We start from the raw sequence: 6,400 nt of genomic DNA on the forward strand, positions 1-6,400 counted from the left end.
ATAATAAGTAATATAACATTTTTTTAAATGTCTCTTTCTCTCTCTCCATCCGTCTTTCTAATCTACTTTTGTCTTTCAGCCTATGTGTCTCTATCTTCCTACTTCTCTCTGTTTCAGTCTTCTCTCTTAATATAAGGTAGAGAAAAATAAGTTTCCCCGACGACTGACATGTTTGGCCGTTTTGAGTAACCAACACCAAGAGGTCAGAGACCGAACGTTCTCAGACGATTCGGAGTCGTTATCAAGATATTCAAAGAATTGCATTCGCGAAGGCTTGACATGTTGTAAAACTCAAAACTGTTTATGTCAAATTTCTCAAAACTAGGTACGAAGCAGATAGAACTTTGTAATTCTGGGGAAGCAAACTGTTGGCACACCTTTTTATTGCCAAATTGTAGAGATGAATATTAGAGATATACGACGAAATTGTAATTTAAATACAAATCTCAGCGTGTTCACGCCAAGGACACTTTAAACCGCGGTGAAGCCAAAAGAGGAGAAATTGAATTGTACATCAAGTATTATAATACATCATATGTAGAGAAATCTAGGCTCCAGTTCTGCTGCAAACTAATTGAGGGACCCTCGTGGTCTAGAGGTTACGGTGTTCGCCTCTCATTCAATATGTCCCAAGTTCGAAACATGACCACGAGGGTAAATTTTCTTCTCTAATATTTTCTCCTTTCACTTTCACCCTTTCCTGCTCTCCAACCATATTCTGTCGTCTGCTTTCGTCTCCATTTCCTGCCCACCCCGCCCCAACCCCCATTTGCCCCCTCATCTTGGCTCCTGGCTCTGTCTGAAGCCTTTATACTGACTGCTACTCCTTGGCTCCTTCTTACTAATCTTACTGCTGTCTTTCAGCCATACCCCTGATCTTAGGGTAGGTAAGATCTAACACTAAGTAAGCCTTCTCGGATAAGGGTGAAAAATCTCAGAGGTCCTGTGTGCATGTTGAGCACGTTTAAGATCCTTTGGTGGCCCAAAATCGATGGGAGTAAGCTTCGGCCGCCTCCCAGGTAAAATTCTATTTTTTTATTTTAAAAATTTAATTCCTATCAAACAGAATATGTTTAATGTGTCTCGTGTGCATATGACCTTATTAAGTTGTAATTTACAAAAGCAAACATACAAAGCAATTGAGACAGCTTGAAGATTTTAACATCGATATTGGGGGGAGAAACGCTGATCCGGTACTTCATCGATAGGCTACTAACTGTAGCAGGTTTTAACGTCTGGTGAGACACGCGTAGATTTTCCCAGCCAGCCACCCACCTGGACTTATTTCTAGGACCGATCCATGGGTCCAGAGTTTAGGATCGGCACATGGACAGTGGCCTCAGGTGTCTGTTTTAAAAATCCGACATCGTATTAAGATTGGATTGCCATTGGGAAGGGATAGTATGTAATAAAAATCCGACATCAGATAGATGTGGCGTCGGTGGCCTAGTGGTTAGGTTCTCGAAAATGCAAGCGTTAGGTTGTGAGTTCGAATTCCGTCAGGGGCCCGACGTTGTGTCCTTGGGAAAGGCATTTCACATGAATTTTCCTCACTTCACCAAGGTGGAAATGGGTACCTGGCTATAGACAGTGAGAGATCTTGTAAGTTTGTGTTTGAGCTCGTGAAATCCTCAGATTGCACTGTATACTTTCCTGGAAGCCGAGAATGATTCTGGGTGTTCCAGGTCGTGTTGTAAAGAGACAGAGCAAAAGACAGACACAGAGACAGGAAAGAAAAAGACAGAGAGAGAGGGAGATAGAGAGAGAGACAGAGAGACAGAGAGACAGAGAGACAGAGAGAGAAAGACACTGAGTGTGTGTGTGTGTGTGTGTGCGCGTGTGCGTGTGCGTGTGCGTGTGCGTGTGTGTGTGTGTGTGTGTGTGTGTGTGTTTGTGGATGTGTGTGTGCATGCGCGCTCTCTGGCATTTCCAGTTTTGTGTTGGCCCCTGTGACAAAAATTATTAATTATTATTATGGGCGGCAGAAACAGATTGGCGAAACTGTTAGAGGCACAAAATGTTCATTGACTATGAGCAAAACTTTCCAACAATAAACGTGCCTGGTCTGTGGGAGGGCACAACTGTGACAGAGCATTGACTTACATTATCAATTGCAACATTAATATTTAAGACAATGAACTTTACAAAGTCAACAATGAAACTGATAATATTTAATTTATTCAGCTTGGGACATGTGTGAGATGTGTGTGTATGTCTGGGCATGTTTTAATACATGGGCACGCGCGCACACACGCGTGCGTGCGTGTGCTTCTAAAATGGGAAAATACCCAGACATTAGTATGATATGTCATCACAACAGATTAGTGAGCATCATCACTGGCAGTAAATTGGGTAAGTAAAAGTACTTAGATTACGTTTAATTTACTGAAAGGAGTAGGCTTATGTATTCAAGTAACACAGTTAAACTGTCAAAAAAATACATCCATAATTTATTTCGAAAATCATTCTACTCAAGTATATTTTCAGCAAAAGCCGCTGTCTATAGTAAATAATGCTTGTTAGTAAAGGACTGCTGACAGAATCTGTTTTCTAAGTTGTTAAGAGGTTATATAACTGTCTATGCCGTCGATTTTTATCATTATCTTTATTTGTTGCAAGGTGAGTGTGGGGAAAGTATCGTTATAGCCGTTGCTGTTGTTGTTGAGCGAAATGAACAGTTCACGCAGCCGTGTTCTCAGAAAAATTACATATATTAGGTGACCCAAGGACAACTTAGTTACTCTTTGCTCAATTCTGTTAAGACCATAAAGAAGACTGAGAATGTGATAGTTTGACTGTGACAGCAGAGAGAGAGAGAGAGAGAGAGAGAGAGAGAGAGAAGAGAGAGAGAGAGAGAGAGAGAGAGAGAGAGAGAGAGAGAGAGAGAGAGAGAAAGTGCGAGAGAGAGTGAGAGAGAGGAGAGAGTAATAAAGAGAGAAAGACACACATAAACAGACAGAGAGACAGGGACCGAGAGTTAAAGACAAAATATGGAAAGGCACTAAAACAAACAAACAGACAGACTAAGTCAGTAACAGACAGACAATCATGCAAATAAATCCTGAAAATAGCCAAAACAAATTGGCAATTTTCTTTTTTCATTATCACTCAAACGGTATATATATATTGATGGTTCAGTTCAAGAAACCTGTATAGTATACCACAATTTTCTAAAATTGATTTTTTTAAAACTTTTTCATAATCATCCATCTTTTTGCGCCACACATTTTTTTTGCCGTGAGAATCAGAATATAAATAAAGAAGACAAAAAAAACCCTGTATATTCTTTTTGGGAAAATGATAAAGCCTACTTTATTGTACAAACCCCCAAATTTCAACATTAGGCAAAGGGAAATAAACCCCTGAGTCACTTATACTTATAAGGGCTTCTTTCTCAAAAATGTGTTTTCTGCGGTCACTGTTTTCAATAGCAACCTCATCCAAAAATTCATATTCCACAGAGGCAGGAAAGTAAACACACATATCCTGAACAAAACAGGAAAGTAGTTATTTGTTCTTCCAATGCAACAGAGAGAAGGGCTTGTCTTGTGCTTTTTCGCAGAAACATTTGACGCTACAGTTTGCAAACAAAAGCTCTATCTTTTCTGCAATTGATTCCTAAAAAATAAGCGATTCCAACGACTTTGAATACTCCACTGATGATAAAGAGTACCTCACACTGTCCAGTGTGAATAAGGAGAAATCCCTCAACAATGTGGTGAGTTTGTAACAGAAAGGATTAACAATGCATGACTAAATATTGCCAAACTGAAGACCTGTTAGATGGCAATACACGAGGTTTTGGGAAAGCATACATGAGAGATCTAAAAATAATTGCTACAGAGGGCTTCAGTCTGCTGACCACTTAGGACATCTTGCTACATACATGCACAAACAACTGCCATAAATTAATATTACGTCGAAGTCATCATAATTGAATGTGCCCGAGCCGCTGCCAGTGGCTCATCCGCACACCAGTTCTGACCGCGAGCCACAAGGAGTGGCATGCTGGAGATAAGGAGTTAAACCATAGGAGTTTCCCATAAACCACAAAAGGTCTACTACTTCCACAAGAAACAATTACTTAATAGAATATAAACCAATACCAAACTACACAGAACCCAGAGAGAACAATACTTTAAAATGAATTCTTTAGGTCAAGGACCAAAAAAAATCAGTTTTTTCCTTCTCCTGAAAAATGTTCATTCTGTGGTGTATGGGCTTCTTGAACTCAACCATCATACATACCATTGATATTCAAACCAACGTTCATACACTCATTTCAATAGCAGTAAACACAACTCTTACTTAAAAATTGACAATGGATATTAAACAATTCCTAAAAACCTTAAAAGATTCAATACACTGACAATGACTAGATTCATAATTCCCACAGAATGTGGTAATTTCACATAATGCATCAGATCCAGAAGAAGTAAATCAAGCTCTCTCACCAATAATCTTGCAAAAACTATAATTTACCTTGTTTTCACACTAAGCATTGCATTTCTGGTTTTTAAAAAAACCCACAAAAAACCCAAGTCAATCACTGAATGTACATTTGCAAAAAAAGACTTATGACAACATAACAAAGTAGTTATGCATCATACAGAGTTTAGATGCTCCCGGGAAACATTTATATAACATCACAAGGAGAGATTTGAGTGTCTTTCCATTGCTTTAGACTTTAATCAAGACCATGTTATCTCACACTTTAACCAAACCCTGAACAAAATGTATTGTGAGAGCTGCTGTTTATACAAAAGCACCCCAAAGAAACAGCAGTCTCTTCATAAGTAAAGCCACAAAACTAGGACACTGAAGGTAAATCTTTAGTGCTGTCAAAAATTCACGGCGCAACGTCAAATATTTCCTCCACTATGCAACATTGAATCTCTGGCTTTTGCACAATCACTTGGATCGATTTGCCGTAACAATATTTTTGTAAACACCTGTAAGCTTTATTCTACAAAATTCCTTAATAAACCCTAATAAAAAATCCTAAAGGGTGGTTTTTGTACAGATTTTTAAAGGTATACATCCCATGATCTTGAAAATAGCATTTTTAAAAGCAAGTCTGTCGTTTGTCCTAATCCTGACACTATGCTTATTGAATGTATGTTGTGGGAACCTTTAGTGCAAAAAAAAGTGTTCACTATAGAATCAATTTTCGGAAACAAGTTTTGCCACATAAGAGTGTCATTGGTTAGCAGGGACGTAAGCCATATGCATATATGCAAAATGTGTGTGAGAAGCCGGAAGTGCTGTGAGTACTCCAATTTTCCATGTGACAGAGATTCATAGTATTTTATATAAATTTATGAAGAAAGGTTTTTTAATCTAGCCTCAATTGTTGTGGAAAAAGATAATCATGCTAAGACAAATTGATACAAATTGCTGTGCAAAGTATGAAGGACATTGATTCACCCATTAAAACCATATCCGAGGATAACAAATTTTTCCCCGCTCTATAGTATGGTAAATGCTGCTGTAAATCTAAGAATAAATTAATTCCAACAAACCTATTGGTAAACAAATAATTAGTGAAAAAAAATTGTGAAAAATATACAGGAATCAAAGTCATGGAACAGCGGCAACGGTTGGCTTTGATTTGTCTAATGGCCCTACTAGTTGCCCTATAAGCTCTCTCAAAACCTTCACTTACTCTGGGCTCCTCAGCTAGCAAGCAATAATTGTGTTTATAGATATGGATTTCCAGGGCCAAAATATCATACAACATTCAAATAAGTACTTGCGTCCAAAAATTTTTAAAACAGCATTAAATAAGTTCATTGCATTTTGATTATAGACTTCTTGCACAATATCAAAATTTTAAAAGGAGCTCAAGAACAATTGAAAACAATTGTTTCAAAACGCAAATATGAATCTCTGGCACTAAAATAAACACAAGTGCTCATAGACTACTGAGTTATACAAAAAAATGACAATAATACTGAAAGGTTTAAATTCAATTAAATGAGTTCACTGAATCAATTCATATTTGAATCAATGAGGAAATATAAACACAATGAAGTAGGGCATAAAATGCAAATTAAGAGTATTTATTTTTCCAAAAAAATTCTTTGAGTGATTGTAAGCTTCCAGCACCTATGAAATGCTTCTTTATCTACTAGAAGTTTAATTTCAAACCTTAATCACCATAAAACAAAAAACACGCACATGTATGGGTGGCCTTTTTTTAGATTAAAAAATGAGACATCAAAATACTTCAAATAAAATTCAATATCTTAAAGTGCTATTTCACCACTGTGGGTCTTTCAAAGTAAACTTTTGACAGTTTAGATTAAGTAAGGGACATTCAACCTCAAAGTGCCACATGATTTGATAAAACTTCTGGAGTTTGGAGAGAGAGAGAGAGAGAGAGAGAGAGAGAAAGAGA

Source organism: Aplysia californica, unplaced genomic scaffold, assembly GCF_000002075.1.
Source record: "Aplysia californica isolate F4 #8 unplaced genomic scaffold, AplCal3.0 scaffold00016, whole genome shotgun sequence".
In the NCBI taxonomy this organism is placed as follows: domain Eukaryota; kingdom Metazoa; phylum Mollusca; class Gastropoda; order Aplysiida; family Aplysiidae; genus Aplysia; species Aplysia californica.